At 45.8% G+C, this 16,694-nt stretch overlaps 1 protein-coding gene across 4 annotated transcripts in view; it reads right to left on the reverse strand.

Annotated features, from left to right (window-relative positions):
* CHST8 (carbohydrate sulfotransferase 8) overlaps nt 1-16,694 on the reverse strand; it is a 126,424-nt gene that overhangs the window by 68,384 nt on the left and 41,346 nt on the right. Inside the window, exon 1 of one of the 4 annotated variants that reach the window (XM_073885426.1) lies at nt 14,115-14,135. The exons of the other annotated variants lie outside the window; for them this stretch is intronic. The gene's annotated coding sequence lies outside the window, so the exon portion shown is untranslated. Of the gene's footprint in view, nt 1-14,114; nt 14,136-16,694 lie in introns of those variants that run through there. 4 annotated transcript variants of the gene reach the window in all.

Here is a 16,694-nt window from a genome sequence, read left to right on the forward strand (position 1 = left end):
TGCTCACTGAGGCGGGGCTGCGCCTGATGTGGGAGAGCGCTGACCTGGGTCCTGAAATGCCCAGGGCCCAGCCTCAGCACACCCTAGCCAGCATGGGTACGCCCCACCTGCCATACTCCTCCCCATTACAAGGCAGGGACTCCCTCCAATTCCCCATGCTTTCTGCTGGGTGGGAGAAAGGGAGCCCCAAGGCAGAGGCCAAGGCATAAATCAGGCTTAAACAGCCCTGAAGCCTTGTCCCCACAGATGCACTAGGCTACAGCCCAGCTTCCCACCACTGCTTACACAAAGAGGCTGAGGAGAAGCCTGCAAACACACAGTTGCAGTAAGGGGTTCCTGAGAGCCTGGCCAAGGTGCCATAAGCTATAATGCCCTTGATTGCTTTCAGGGGTAGGACCATACCATGGATACCATCTCTGCCCAGGACTTCATTTTCAGGGCATTTTAGGAGGCAGGGTAGGGGAGAGTAATTCTGCAAGGAGAGAAACTGAGTCTCCATCATTGGGCCCAAGAGCCAGCACAGAAGCAGCAGTTTAAAAAGTGTCTGGGGTATACCTGAAGGGGATTTATTGACTAATTCTAGGATACGTGTTGGAAGGTTAGGGATTTGCAGGAGTTTTTTCCAGGAATGGGAAATGTTGGCAGGTGCTATTTCTCTAGCCCTCCTTCTGCCTTGGCCAGATTCTTTTGGGGGAGCCAGTTCTGACACTCTCCATCTACCTTGCTCTGCCCCATAATTCCTCTGAAGACTAGCCCCACCCAAACCAACCCACCAGCAGGCACCCCTCCAAAGTGGCTCCCACACTGGGCAGTCCAAGCCAGGACCTATGCCCTGCCAGAGTGACTATCAGCTCCCATACCCAACAGGCAGCTCTGGTAAGAACTGGCACATCTCCAGAACAAATCCTGACCCAGGGAGTTGGGGAATGAGCCCTACAACCAGCACATGCTGTAGCTAGTTGGCCCTTTTAGCCAACTGCATGTGAGGCAAGCCCAGCCCACCAGTGTGCCTACCGACAAGTCAGGCTGAGAACTGGCTCCACCCACCAGTGCACCCTCAGCACTCAGGCCAGTCATAACTGGAGGGTGCTCCCAGCCCACATAGTGGAGCACCAAATATATACATACGGAACAAACACAGAGTCAGACAAAGTGAGGAGGCAGAAGTGTATGATTCAAACACAAGAACAAGATAAAACCCTAGAAAACAAGCTAAACAAAACACAGATAAGGAATCTATCTGATAAAGAATTCAAATTAATGGTTATAGACACTCACCAGACTTGAGACAAGACTGGAAGAACTCAGAAAGAACTTTAACAAAGAGATAGAAAGTATAAAAAAAGAACCAGTCAGAGCTGAAGAATACAGTAAGTGAAATGAAAAATACACTAGAAGAATCAACAGCAAATTAGAGGATGCAGAAGAACAAATCAGTGACTTGGAAGTCAGGGTAGTAAAAAACAATTAAACTGAAATAAGAAAAAAGGTTTTTTAAAAAAATGAAAATAAGTTAAGGGGCTTCTGTGACAACATCAAGCAAAATAACATTCACATTACAGGAGTCCCAGATGGAGAAGAGAGAGAAAAGGGGATAGAAAACTTATTTGAAGCAATAATAACTGAAAACTTCCCTAACCTGGGAAGGAAACAGATATCTAGGTCCAGGAATCCTAGAGAGCTCCAAACAAGATGAACCCAAGGAGGTCCACATCAAGACACATAATAATTGAAATGGCAAAAACTAAAGATAAAGAGAGAACCTTAAAAGCAGCAAGAGAAAAACAGTTGCATACAAGGGAAACCCCGTAAGGCTATCAGCTGATTTTTCAACAGAAACTTTGCAGGCCAGAAGAAAGTGGCATGATGTATTCCAAGTATTGAAAGGAAGAAACGTATAACCAAGAATACTCTACCCAGCAATGTTCAGAATTGAAAGAGAGATAAAGTGTTTCCCAGACAAAAGTTAAAGGAGTGCATCACCACTAAACTGGGCCCTATAAGAAATGTTTAAGGGAATTCTTCAGGTAAAAGAAAAGACCCGTAACTAGAAGTAAGAAAATTAATGAAAAGAAAAAAATTTAACTGGTAAAAGCAAACATACAGTAAAGGTAACAGATCAATCGCTTATAAAGCTAGGATGAAGGTTAAAACATAGAAGCAGTAAAATCAACCATATCTACAAAAATTAGTCAAGGGATACATAAAGTAAAAAGATGTAAAATATGACTACATAAAATGTGGAGGGAGGAGTAAAAATTTAGTGCTTTTAGAATGTGTCCAAACTTAAGTGACCATCAACTTAATATAAACTGCTATATACATAGGATGTTATGTATGAACTTCATAGTAACCAGAAACCAAAAACCTATAATAGATACACCAAAAATGAAGAGAAAGGAATGCAAGTATAATACTAAAAGTCATTAAACACAAGGGAAGAGAGCAAGAGAAGAAGAAAGGAACAGAGAACTATAAAAACAATCACAAAAATAATTAACAAATGACAATAAATACATACCTATCAATAATTACTTTAAATGTAACTGGGCTAAATGCTGCAATCAAAAGACACAGGTGACTAAATATACAGAAAAACAAACCCATCTATATGCTGCCCACAAGAGACTCACTTCAGACCTAGGACACAAACAGACTGAAACTGAGGGGATGAAAAAAAGATATTCCATGCAAATGGAAGCAAAAAAAAAAAAAAGCAAGGGTAGCAAACAATCACAGAAAATGGACTTTATAACAAAGACTGTAGCAAGAGACAAAGAAGGGCATTGTATAATGATTAAAGGATCAATCCAACAAGAGGATATAATAATTATAAATATCTATGCACCTAACATAGGAGCACCTAAATATATAAAGCAAATATTAACGGACATAAAGAGAGAAATTGAGAGTAATACAATAACAGTGGGGGACTTTAACACCCCACTTACATCAATGGATAGATCATCTAGACAGAAAATCAATAAGGAAACAGCAGTTTTGAATGACACATTACACCAGATGGGTTTAACAGATATATGCAGAACATTCCATCTAAAAACAGCAGAATATACATTCCTTTCAAGTGCACATAAAACATTTTCCAGGATAGATCATATGTTAGGCCACAAAACAAGTCTCAATAAATTTAAGATTGAAATCATATCAAGCATCTTTTCCGACTACAGTGGTGTAAAACTAGAAATCAATTACAAGAAAAAACTGGAAAAAATGCAGATGTGTGGAAGCTAAACAACATGCTACTAAACAACCGAGAGATCAAAGAGGAAACAAAAAACACATGGAGACAATAAAAACGAAAACACAATGGTTCAAAATCTCTGGGACACAGCAAAAGCAGTTCTAAGAGGGCAGTTTATAGTGATATAGGCCTACCTCAAAAAGCAAGAAGAATCTCAAACAATCTAACCTTACACCTAAAGGAACTAGAAAAAGAACAAACAAAGCCCAGTAGAAGGAAGGAAATAATAAAGATCAGGCAGAGCAGTAATAAATGAAATAGAGACCAAAAAGCAAACAAACAAACAAACCATAGAGAGGATCAATGAAACTATTAGCTGGTTCTTTGGTGAAAAGATAAAATTGATAAACTTTTAACTAGACTCATTGAGAAAAAGAGAGGACTGACATAAATAAAATCAGAAACGAAAGAGACGTTACAACAGAGAGCATAGAAATATAAAGGATTATGAGGGACTACTACAAAAAAAATGCCAACAAATTGGACAACTTAGAACAGATGGATAGACTGTTAGACATATACAATCTTCCACAACTGAATCAGGGAGAAACAGGAAATTTGAACTAATTACTAGTAATGAAATTAAATGAGTAATCAAAAAACTCCCAACAAGCAAAAGTCCAGAAGCAGATGGCTTCACAAGTGAATTTTACCAATTAAGGAAGAGTTAATACCTATCCTTCTCAAACTATTCCCAAAAATAGAAGAGGAAGAAATGTTTCCAAATTAATTCTATGAGGACAGCATTACCCTGATACCCAAGCCAGACAAAAGACATGACAAAAAACAAAAATAACAGACCGATATCTCTGATGAACACAGATGCAAAAATCCTCAACAAAATACTGAATTTGAAAATGCATGAAAAGCATCATTCAACATATCAAGTGAGATTTATTCCAAGGATGCAGGATAGTTGTTCAACACTCACAAATCAGTCAACACAATACACAACATAAACAAAATGAAGGGTAAATTCATATGATCATCTCAAGAGATGCAGAAAAATCATTTGACAAAATTCAGCATTCATGATAAACTCTCAACAAAGTGGGTATAGAGAGAACATACCTTTGCATAATAAAAGTCATATATGTCAAACCCACAGCTAACATCATACTCAACGATGAAAAGCCAAAAGCTTTTCCTCTAAAACCAGGAACAAGACAAAGATGCTCCTCTCGCCACTTTTATTCAGCTTAGTATTGGAAGTCCAAGCCACAGCAATCAGGAAGAAAAAGAAATAAAAAGCATCCAAACTGGTGAGAAAGAAGCAAAATGTCACTATATGCAAATGATATGCAGACAATACTATATATAGAAGTATACATATATAACCCTAAAGACTCCACCAAAAAACTATTAGATCTAATAAAGGAATTCAGTACAGGTGTTGGATATGAAATCAAGATACAGAAATCTGAGTGTTTCTATACACTAATAACTCACAGGAGGAGAAATTAAGAAAACAATCTCATTTATAATTGCATCAAAAAGAATAGGATACCTAGGAATAGATTTAACCAAGAAGGTGAAAGACTTATATTCTGAAAACTATAAGACATTGATGAAAGAAACTGACAATGATAAATAGGAAGATATACGATGCCTATGGATTGAAAGAATTAAAATAGTTAAAATGTCCATACTACCCAAAGCAATTTACAGATGCAATGCAATCCCTATCAAAATGCCAATATTATTTTCCACAGAACTAGAACAAATACCCTAAAATTTATATGGAACCCAAAAGACCCCAAACAGTCAAAGCCATCTTGGAAAATAACAAAGCAGGAAGTATCACAATCTCAGATTCCAAACTATACTACAAAGCTATAGTAATCAAAACAGGATGTTTCTGGCACATAGACACATAGATCAATAGAACAAAATAGAGAGCCCAGAAATAAATCCACAATTATATAGTCAATTAATCTTCAACAAAAAAGGCAAAAATAAACAACAGCAAAAAGATCATCTTTCAATAAATGGTGTTGGGGCAACTGGAGAGCCACATGCAAAAGAATGAAACTGGACCACTTTCACTATACACAAAAATAAACTCAAAATGGGTTAAAGACCTAAATGTAAGTCCTGAAGCCATAAAAATCCTAAAAGAAAACATAAGCAGTAAATTCTTGGGCCTTAGCAATATTTTTCTTTTAAATTTTTTTTATTTTTTAAAGATTTTATTTATTTATTTGACAGAGAGAGATAGCAAGAGCAGGAACACAAGCAGGGGGAGTGGGAGAGGGAGAAGCAGGCTTCCTGCGGAGCAGGGAGCCCGATGCAGGGCTCGATCCCAGGACCCTGGGATCATGACCCGAGCTGAAGGCAGACACTTAATGACTGAGCCACCCAGGCGCCCCTAAATATTTATTTATTTGATAGAGAGTGCGAGAGAGCATGACCAGGGGAAGTGGCAAAGGGAGAGGGAGAAGCAGATTCCCTGCTGAGCAGGGAGCCCAATGTGGGGGCTCGATCCCAGGACCCTGGCACCATGATCTGAGCCAAAGACAGATGCTAAACCAACTGAGCCACTTAGGCACCACTTAGCAATATTTTTCTAGATATGTTTCCCCAGTCAAAGGAAACAAAAGCAAAACAAACAACTGGGACTACATCAAATGAAAAAGCTTTTGTACAATGAAGGAAACCATCAACAAAATGAAAAGGCGACCTACTGAATGAGAGAAGATCTTTGCAAATGATATATCTGATAAGGGGTTAGTATCAAAAATATATAAAGCTCTCATACAACTCAATACAAAAACCCACAAATAATTCAATTTAAAAATGGGCAGAGGACCCACATAGACATTTTTCCAAAGAAGACATACAGATGGCCAACAGACACATGAAAAGATGCTCAACATCAGTAATCAGCAGGGAAATGCAAATCAAAACCATAATGAGATATCACCTCACACCTGTCACAATGGCTAAAATAAAAAACACAAGAAACAGCAAATGCTGGCAAGGATGTGGAGAAAAAGGAACCCTCATGCACGGTTGGTAGGAATGTAAATTGGTGCAGCCACTATTTGAAACAGTATGGAGTTTCCTCAAAAAATTAAAAATAGAAATACTATATGACCTAGCACTTCTGCTTCTTGGTATTTGCCCAAAGAAAATGAAAACAAGTCATTCAAAAAGATAATATGCATCCCTATGTTCATGACAGCATTTTTTGCAATAACCAAGATGCGGAAGTAACCCAAGTGTCCATCAATAGATGAATGGATAAAGATATTGTGTATACACACATAAACACACACACAAGCACACAATGGAATGTTATTCATCTATAAAAAAGAATGAGATCTTGCCATTTGTAACAGGGATGCAACTACAGGATATTATGTTAAGTGAAATAATGCAGGCTAAGAAAGACAAATACCATATGATTTCACTTACATGTGGAATCTAAAAACAAAACAAATGAACACACAAACAAGTCAAACACAACACATGCTACAACATAGATGAGCACTGAGGACATTGTGTTATGTGAAACTAGCCAAGTGCAGTGGGACAAACACCGTATGATTCCACACAGTCAGATTCAGAGGCAGAATGTAGAATTGTGTTACCAGGGGAGGAGGGATAGGGCGTTATTAATTAATGGGTACAGAGTTTCAGCTGGGGAAGTTGAAGGAGGTTCTGAAGATGGGTGGTGGTGATGGCTGCACAACAATGTGAATGTATTTCATGCCTCTGGACTTAAAATGATTAAAATAGTATATTTTAGGGGTGCATGGCTGGCTCAGTCAAAGGTGCATGTGACTCCTGATCTTGGAGTTGTGAGTTCGAGCCCCAGGTTGGGTATACAGATTACTTAAATGAATAAATAAATAAAAACTTAAAAAAAAACAGTAAATTTATATTATATATATTTTACCACAGTAAAAAAAAATCAACAAAAGCAAACTAAAGGTTGAAACTGAGCAGAAGCCACCCTCTGCCTGTTAGTTTCTCTCATCACACAGACGACTGCAAGTGGGTCCAGGAGCTGAGGACCAGAGAGGGGTCAAGTTCACGCCCGTGTGACACGTGACCATGACACAGGAGAGCTGGGTTTGTGGCCCAGGCAGCCTGAACAAAGTAGTCAGATGTCATGAGATGGACACCAGGCTCAGAGTGGGGAGCCCAGGTTCTAGCCTGGCTGTACCTCAAAGCTGTGGGACCCTCACGACTTGATTTCCTAATCTCAGAATCAGCCTGCACCGAAAATATCCATTGTAGATGGGTTCCCAAGTTCCTTGCAGTCTGGTGTGAGACAAATGTCAAAACAGAAAGGTGTTTTTGTGAATTTCATTTGCACAAGGCCATTTTCAGGCAGAGCAGGAGGCCTTTCAGCTAAGACATCCCTTATGCACACCTACCACCCATCCCTTGCCACAAATCTGGATCACTGCTGGGCTCCTACAGACCAAAGCCGTCAAGCTCTTTCCCTTTAAGACAACTCTGTCCTTGTGGAGGAAGCAAAGGCCTCTGATGCAAGTGTAAAACTGGAAATTGTGTTCTCAGGTTCTTTCTGAGCCACAAAGCCTTGCTCCCCTGAGGCCTGTTGGGCTGAGGTGAGCCCCCCTGAGGCCACTCCCTCCCTACATGACCATTGCTCTCTGTTTCAACATCTACACTGAGCCCAGCTGAGACCGTGCCTCATTTAGTGATACAATTCATTTCAAGGCAGAAATCAACCATAGGGCTAATGACGGGGATCCCAATGTACCCACAGTCACCTTTGTCATTTAAAAATCTTCAATTTGGGGGGCACCTGGATGGCTCAACCAGTTAAGCATCTGACTCTTGGTTTCAGCTCAGGTCTTGATCTCATAGTTCGTGGGACTAAGCCCCATGTTGGACTCTGTGCTCCACGGGGAGTCTGCTTGAGATTCTCTCTCTGCCCCTCCCCCCACTCACATGCGCTCTCTCTCTCTCTCTCTCTCAAATAAATAAATAAATAAATATAAATAAATAAATATCTTCAATTTTTAAAGAACTTAAAAGGGCAACATGAGGAATCCTTGTGGTGACGGAGATGTCCTCTATCTTGACTATCAATGTCAATATCCTCATTGTGATACTGTACTATAGTTTTACAAGATGTACTGGGGAAAACAGGAAAAAGGGCACATTGAGATTACTCCGTATTATTTCTTACAACTGTTACGTGAATCTAAAATTATCTCAAAATGAACGGTTTAATTTCTTAAAAATCAAGAACTTAAAAGTAACTGATCTTTCAACTCATGCATAATGGAAGCAAATTCTAATGTTGTGCACGTAAATAATAGATAACCATTTTCATGGATCAGCACCATCCTTTGTGTATAAGAAACATTTTAAAGTTAAGAGACTATGCCTTTAATAGGAAAATTTGATGTGTTAGCAACTACTGGTTGATCTTTGTGCATTTTTCAATTGCAAATTGCACTTTAAAAATGCAAACAATTATTAATATTGATTTGGACTCAAACAATATTGAATTTCAATATATTTCCAGCTCTTTTATGAATTACCCTGTGGATACATGGTGATTATGATAAAAGAGCATTTGCATGCTCAATTTCTTTTCAATAAGGAACCTTGAAGAGGGCTGATGTGATCCATGGATAATGAACTTCACAGGGACAAGACTGGCTCCAGAGTCCTCTGCCAGGCCCTCAAACTTAGGCAGCACAGACTTTCAGGGGCACTTTCTCCAAGCCAATATTACAGAGCATAGGCTATGAACGACTGCTCAAGGCCTGGATGGGATTTAGTGTCATAGTTTTTAGGGCAGGGAAAAGGCATAGATATATATCATGCTTTGTTAACTTTCCAGGTAGCATGCTGGATACTATATAAACATCCCATTTAGCTTTTGAACAATAACCTCTTGAAGTAAAATCATTATCCCTATTCGACACAGGTTTGGTTCTCTGTAAGGAGATGTGGAGATGGAGTTTAGGGTACAAAACGTTTATTCAGGATCAAAATCTGTGAAGGGAAAAGGGAGGAAGCCAGAGCAAGCAGAAGAGGCTAGACAGGGATGCAGGTCCAACCCAGGCTGGGTGGGGAACACTGAAGTAGGTGTAGCCCACGGGAGTGTCCCCCTAGCAGGCAGAAATGGCTGCACCTTCATGCATCACCCTACTTAGTCCCTGGATGTGGCATGCCCAGGGAAAGGCACGACCCCAGAAAGGACACTTTGTTGCAGCCAAAGCAGATCCTGAAGTAGCTGACAGCTGGGAGATGGCTGCTGACCACATGTCCTGTGGGTGGTCAGTGAGTCCTTTCCGGAGGGGATCTGGACAGCACATCTCCAAGTCTACCACCATTTTACAGACGATGAAATTAAGACCCAGAGAGACTAAACATGACTAAGGTTACATTCCACATACGCCATCCCAGATCTACCTGACTCAAATCTTGCCTCTCCGCACCCCATTCATGCCTTCTCCCAAACAAAAGCATAGGTCAGACTGTCCTGACCTTCAGGTATTGAGACATGAAGGTCTGAAAGTCTCCAGAGGAACACATGGAAAGTCTGACCGCGTAAGCAGATACCCTCACCTCACCTCTGCCAATACCCCTGCAACACACACACGTGTGTGCACACACATGCTTAGTTCTTGGCGATTATCTCATTGCTAATGGAAGGCGGGGGCATGGATTATTTGGGTTAAAAGTCCCCCTGACAGTACAGCCTGGAGAGCATCTCCCCCCGTCGCCGCCACCAAGCAGAGCTGCTGGATCTTGCCAAGAGCAGAAGACGATGTATGATGCCACACAGCCTCCTTTTACTTTTAGAAAGCACTAAGCTATTCACATTTTCCAGCTGCTTTGACATCCACAGCCACAGCAGGGAAAATTACAGGGAGGAAAAAATTGCATATTTACTTCTCAAAATTGAAAGTTGGGGTATAATATGGACAGAAAGGAGTGTATGAGTAAACCCAGAATGCCCTGGCCCCTGGCAGGGTGTAGCTGCCTCCAAGCTGCAAACGGCAATCCATAGACTCCAGAGGAAGAGAGAATGGCAAGGAGGTTTGGCTTTCTTCCACGGAATCCCTCTCCTTGTGGCTGGCACAGGGAGGCCCCAGAGGACTTGCCTTTGTGTTCCCAGCTGCCAAGAATGCCTGGGACAGAGTAGGTGCTCAGGCAATGTGTGGTGAGCAAGGACAGAGCTAGGAAGAGGAGGGAGAAGGGGAAGGGATGCTTGCACATTGGGACCAGTTCAGTCCTTTGGGTTGAGGTCATGTGGAGTCCAGCAGGTGTGCCCTGTGTGTCCGCACAGTGTGCATGCATGGCCATCCTCTTTGGGAGTGGGCTGGCCTCTTTAAGATCCATGGCTAGCCATCACATTCTTGGTCCTCACTAGTCCAGCATGATTTTCCCTGGAGCTCTCCTCAGAACACCTGGTGTCTTCCATCCTGAGGGCTCAAAGACTAAGAATATGGCAAAGCGATCTGGGCCCTATCCTGGTTGTGGAGAATTGGGTCTCCCTCAGGCGGCCAGGAGGGGGCTAGAGCTGTGAGTAACCTGGAAGTTCTAATGAGTGGCTATGCATGACAGGAGCCTGTCTTCTCCCTGAAGCTCTGCCTCATGTCTCCCTCCAGCGGACATCCTGTGCTTCGAGTACCCCACTGACCCTCCAGTGCTTTCCCGCTCTTTCACTACAGGGTGTTGGAAAGCCAGAAATTTGGGCCCACCCACTCCAGCTGTAGACTTGGCCTCTTGGGTATTTCCTGTTCATCTTTTTTTCCCCAGCCCCTCAGTGAGGCTGATTCAGCACCGGAGGCCTGGACAGCTCCCAATCTCCACTCCAGTCCCCATAGGACAGTTGCTGTCACTCCCTTGTTCCAAAGGGTCTGAGGGCCCCCAGTTGCCCAGTGGTCCAAGTTGGAATGTCTTAGCATATCCCACAAGGCCCACTGAGTATCCAGTGTCTGCTGTTCTCCTATCTTCAGCCTCATTTCTCATCATTTCCTGATGGCCCCCAGGCCAGGTGAGGCACCCTCCTGTGTGTTCCCAGAGCCCCTGAGCTTTCCTCTAACACAGGTGAGAGGCTAGTGTAAAGGAAAAGAGCTCTGGGCTCTTTCTTGCTGTCCTTGGTAGAGGGAAGAGGTTCAGGATGGGTGGGGTGGGCCACTGGGTCCCAGTCCTCTCCCAGCAGGGCACATACTCCTCTACAGGTAGTCTTGCTCTGATCTCCAAACAGTTTTGCTGACTTCATTGCTTACCTTGAACAACACAAAAGGGGGTCTGGTTTTTCTTTCCCTGAACCTTCCGCCTCTTTTCTGCTGTCCCATGTCCCTGAGTTCTCATCTCTCGACCTCAAGGACACAGATAAAAAAGGTGCTAAGTCTTTACGGTCCCTGGACATGCTATTCTATGGTATGTTTGCTGGGCCAAGGATGTAGGCAGCACTCAGCTGACTGGGAGCACCCTACAGCAGAATGGCATCCATGAAGGTCCTACCCATGGTCTTTTGTCACCGTGTCAATGAAGGGGCACTTAAGCCCTAATTTCTTGCATGGTTGCTTCAAGGAGAAAGACACAGGTAGAAATACACATTTTCATGATGAGATCCGGAGTGGCCAATCATTGGTCTTCAGTGAACGCACTTGTTGGAAGCAGTCCATTTCCTATACTAACTATATGACACTTTTATAATGAAAACTATTTTCAGAATGACATAGCCAATGACCCTTGGTAGCCTTCAGGTCTTCAGATCATCCAATTTGGAAACCCAGATTCTTAAAAAGATTTTTATTTATTTATTTATTTGAAGGGGGGAGAGGGAGAGAATCTCAAGCAGATTTCCTGCTGAGCAGGGAGAACCCAACACAGGGCTTGATCTCGTGACCCTGAGATCCTGACCTGAGCTGAAATCAAGAGTTGGATGTTTAAAGGACTGAGCTACCCAGGCTCCCTGGAAACCTGGATTTTTAACTTGAAATTTCTCAATTCTCAAACCGGCAAGCAACACACATTTTTCAAACCTACCCGAGCCAATATAAACTCATGTCCAAGCTGCATTTGGCCAGGGCTCCACCCATTGCCACTGCAGCCACAAAAAGCATTGCCCAGACTGGAGAAAGGCACCTGACCTCTGGATAAAAATGATTCAAGGAATTTTGTGCAAAAGCAGCTGAGAGGAGAAAAAGCCTGTGAGTCAGCTGGTGTGGAGGGAGGCTGCAGCAACCTCACTGGTCAGGAGCTGCTCCCTACAGCTCTGTAATAGGATGGCGCTCACGCAGAAACACGGGCTTCCAGCACAGGACATCTGCCCCTGCCTGGAGGACAGTCACTGCAGTGGCACAGGATACACGCACGCATGCACAGTCACACTCCTATGCACCTGTTATGGGTTGAACTGTGTCGCCCCTGCCAAATTCACACGATGGAGTCCTAACCCCTGGTACCTCAGACTATGACCTCATTTGGGAAAAGGGTTATCAGAGGTAACGAGCTAAGAGGAGGTCACACTGGAGTGGGCTGAACCCCTAACCTAATATGACCGGTGGTGTTACAAAAAGGGGAAATCTGCACAGACATGCACACAGGGAGAATGCCACATGAGGGTAAAGGCAGAGATCTACAAGCCAAAGAATGCCAAAGATTACCTGCACACACACCCCCCCCCCGAATCTAGGGGAGAGGCCTGGAACAGATCTCTCCCTTCACCACCCTCAGACGGGGCCAGACTTCCAGCCTCCAGGACTGAAAGGCAACACATTTCGGCTGCTGAACCCCCCTCGTTTGTGGTATGCTGTTACAGCAGCCCAAGCCAAGTACCACTTGGAATTTCTTGATTCTCAAACTGGCAAGCAATACACATTTTTAAAACCTACCCGACCCTGTGGAGAATGCTCAGCCCTGTCGTGCACGGCACCATCCTGGGCGGTGGGGTGGGGAACATAGCGAGCCTGCTGCCAGGAGCCCAGCTCCTGCCTGCCTCAGTGGTTCTCATCAACTGTGTAGACAGTGTCAGGCCAGCATTTGACACAAGGCCTGTGACAAGCAGGTTGTTTGTGCTGGGAGATGAATAACAGAAACCCTATCTCAGTGGGAATCCTGTAGCTCCCCAGAGCCACTGGGACCCAGATCCTTCCTGAGGCTCCATTCCTCTGTCCTCGGGCAGCTCTTATCCTCGGATGGCTTCTGCACGGTAGTTTGATGGCTGCAACCATAGTCCGGCCTATGGGCATCCTCGCTACATCCGGCAGGAGAGGGGGAGCCCTGGTCCCTAACCGTGGAACAAAGCTCCTGGACCCTGAGCCGATGGCACCTCCCTGACTCAGTGCCTGGGGTTGGGGGAATGCCCCACACTGGTGGGTGCAGGCCTGGGACCAGTGGGATGAAACTGCCCTTCTTGGAGCCGGGGGTGGGGTCAGCGCCTCCAAACTCAAAGCCCAGGAGACAAGGGGAAGGCGTGACACGGAGTTGGCCACCGAGTCCCCTATGGACAAAAGCTGCATGAAAAACTAGGACCCCCATTTTACAGATGAGGAAACAGGCTCAGGGAGGCTGAGTAACTTGCTCAAGGCCACACTGTGGGGAAGTGAAGAAGGCACATTTGAATTCAGGTCTAGGTCCGAGAAGTGCTGTCTGCCACTCGCCGCCCTGCGTCCCAGGATTAACCCTGCCGCCTGTGACCGGGGGAGCCGCACTTTGGACCTGTGATGGCACAGACCCAGTCTGTCAGCGGGCAAGGGCTCAGGGCCACTCCGTCCCTCTCGGAAGCCCTCCCTGAGCCCACTCGGTTGGCCTGGCCTCCCAACACAGCCATGTCCTGCCCGCAGCAGTAGCCTGCTGGCTCCCATGCGGACCCCGGCCTCTGCGAGAGCCCTCAGCTCACCTGTGAGCACATGCGTGTGGGAGCATGCAGACGCACCTGTGACCCCGTCCTGCGAATGAAGAGAGTGAGGGCTCATGTCTGTGTGTCTGGGTGAGCATGAGTGTGCGGGGACATGTGTTCTCGCACGTGCACAAGCTTGTGGGCATTTCAGGAGTTCCCATCCCTTTGCCCTGTGGTCACAAGGATGATCACCAATGACCGTCACCCCCAGCTCAGAGGCGCTCCCCCCCACCAGCTGCTGCCTGGGGTCAGCCCTCCTTCCTGGCAGGGGCGAGCAAGGCCCCCTTTTCCACAGGGGAGGGGGTGTTGGAGGGCAGGCGGGGGTGGGGGCAGGTAGGCTGGAGAGGGGGTCCAAAGTGGCAGGCCAGCAGGGCCATCTGCCATCTGTACCTCCCGCTCTGCTTCCCCCTCCGTCCCCTCTCCGCCTCAGGGTGCAGCACTCTGGCGACCCCTGGGAATTGGAAGCTAATTTTCCACGATCATTAGTGATGGAAAGACCTCAGGTTCTGCCTTTAATTAAAGTCAAATGTGGGGCTGAGGAGAAGCACTGCACGCAGGCACCCTCTTCTCACTTGTAAAAGCCATATGCAAATAATTAAGCCAGGCATGGAAGCCATAATTAAAAATTTCACAAACCCCCTCATTAGCTAAGCAGTCTGCACAGAAAAGTGGGACTGCGGCCCTCCCCCATGCCGATAGCAGCTCCTGCAGATGGTTAATTGGCTGGGGGGGGAGGGGCAGAACACACCCAGGGGACAGTGCACCTGACAACAGGCTGGCAGGGGTCCTGGCTTCCCAGGCCAGTGGCAATGACCTCTCACCTCTGCTTAGGATGCTTCCAGCCGGGGACCAGGGCTCCTGGGGTGAAGTGGGTGCATCTAAACATCCATCCAACCCACCGCAAGGTGAGGAGACAGGATCCTGGTCCCAATCTCCCAGCCTCCCCTGGCCCCAGGCCCGCAGTGCGCCCAGGAGGGAGGTGGACCCTCGCACTGAGGCAAGCTCAGCAGGCCCCTTCGCCCCCAGCAACCGTGTGTTCTGAGGTCCTTCAACCCCTAGCCATGCATACAGGTGTCCCCAGGCCTGATGGCCACTGTGCGGCAGGATACCCACACACCCCATAAACACAGGCAGCCCCAGCTTCAATCAGCATCTCAAGATCTGTGAGGAGGGGCGGGACAGCCGGGAAATGTCTGACCTCGCTGCTCCAGATGTTCTCAGGCCCCCTTTCCCCCACGCTCCCCAGGATCCCAGGCCCGAGCCCTCAGCCCTTGGAGACATCGGATTCACCTCAGGTCCTGAATCGATCCTGCCAGGCAAGTCACCCGCAGACATAATCTCCCCTTGTGCACTGACATTTCCAAATGAATATTCACTCATCCCAGTCCTGGCCACTTGTTTTCCTGTCTGGCCTGATCATTGGTGCTCCTCTGAAGGAACCGCACTCCCCAGGGGCCCTAAGGCTGCCCGGTGTGTGTGGGGATGAGATGTGTCCGCCCCGCTGAGAGCCTGGACAAACTCGCCAGGCTCGTACACCCGTACACCACAGGCCCTGCGCTGGGCCAGTTTCCCCTGCAGCCGAGACGCTCACTCCTTCAGTGTCACGGACGTAAGCCAAACGTGATGAAAGACAAATCCGGAAACTGGCTTTCCTTTTGAGGATGTGGGGATCTGATGGGGCCACAGGATGTCACTGAGCCAAGCTCTGAGTTCTGTCCTGCTCAGGTGAATGCCGACCCAGAGGAGCCCTCCATCTGATGTCTTTGGCCAGATTCCTGAAACCGACACTTTCCCGTTCTGGCGTCACCCTTCCTGGTGGCTCGGGCAACAGCATTCCTCTTTCCAGCTCTCCCCTGGCAAACAGAGGGGGCGCAAGCCTTTTTGACCCTGTTTGATTCTTCAAAATGAAACATTTCAGAGATATAAAAATATAAAGAATCTGAAGGGGGCGCCTGGGGGGCTCAGTCAGTTGGGCGTCGGACTCTTGATTTCTGCTCAGGTCATGATTTTAGGGTCGTGAGATCGAGCCCCGTGTTGGCTCTGTGCTGGGCATGGAGCCTGCTTAAGATTCTCTCTCTCCCTCTCCCCATCCCCAATCCTGCTCGCACGCGTGTGTGCACTCTCTCTTTCAAAAAAAAAAAAAAAAGAACCGGGCGCCTGGGTGGCTCAATTGGTTAAGCGACTGCCTTCGGCTCAGGTCATGATCCTGGAGTCCCTGGATCGAGTCCCGCATGGGGCTCCCTGCTTCTCCCTCTGACCCTCCCCCCATCTCATGTGCTTTCGCTCTCATTCTCTCTCTCAAATAAATAAATAAAATCTTTAAAAAAAAAAAAAACCACCAGTGCACTGTCAACTTAAAGAATAAAATAAGGACCAATAGGTGGAGTCTCCTTTGCACCCCTTCTTGTTACTTACCCCTCCCCTCCCTCCAGAGGTAACCAGACGTGTGGTAAACATTTAATGAGCACCTACTAGGTGCCTGGCACTGTTCTAAGCAATTGGGATCCATCGTCAACAGAACAAAGATCCTGCCCTCATAGAATTAAATTCCAACCAGCAGAGAGACAGTACTATAAGTAC

Source organism: Callorhinus ursinus, unplaced genomic scaffold, assembly GCF_003265705.2.
Source record: "Callorhinus ursinus isolate GAN/ISIS: 27379988/994484 unplaced genomic scaffold, GSC_fseal_2.0 scaffold61, whole genome shotgun sequence".
NCBI lineage: Eukaryota > Metazoa > Chordata > Mammalia > Carnivora > Otariidae > Callorhinus > Callorhinus ursinus.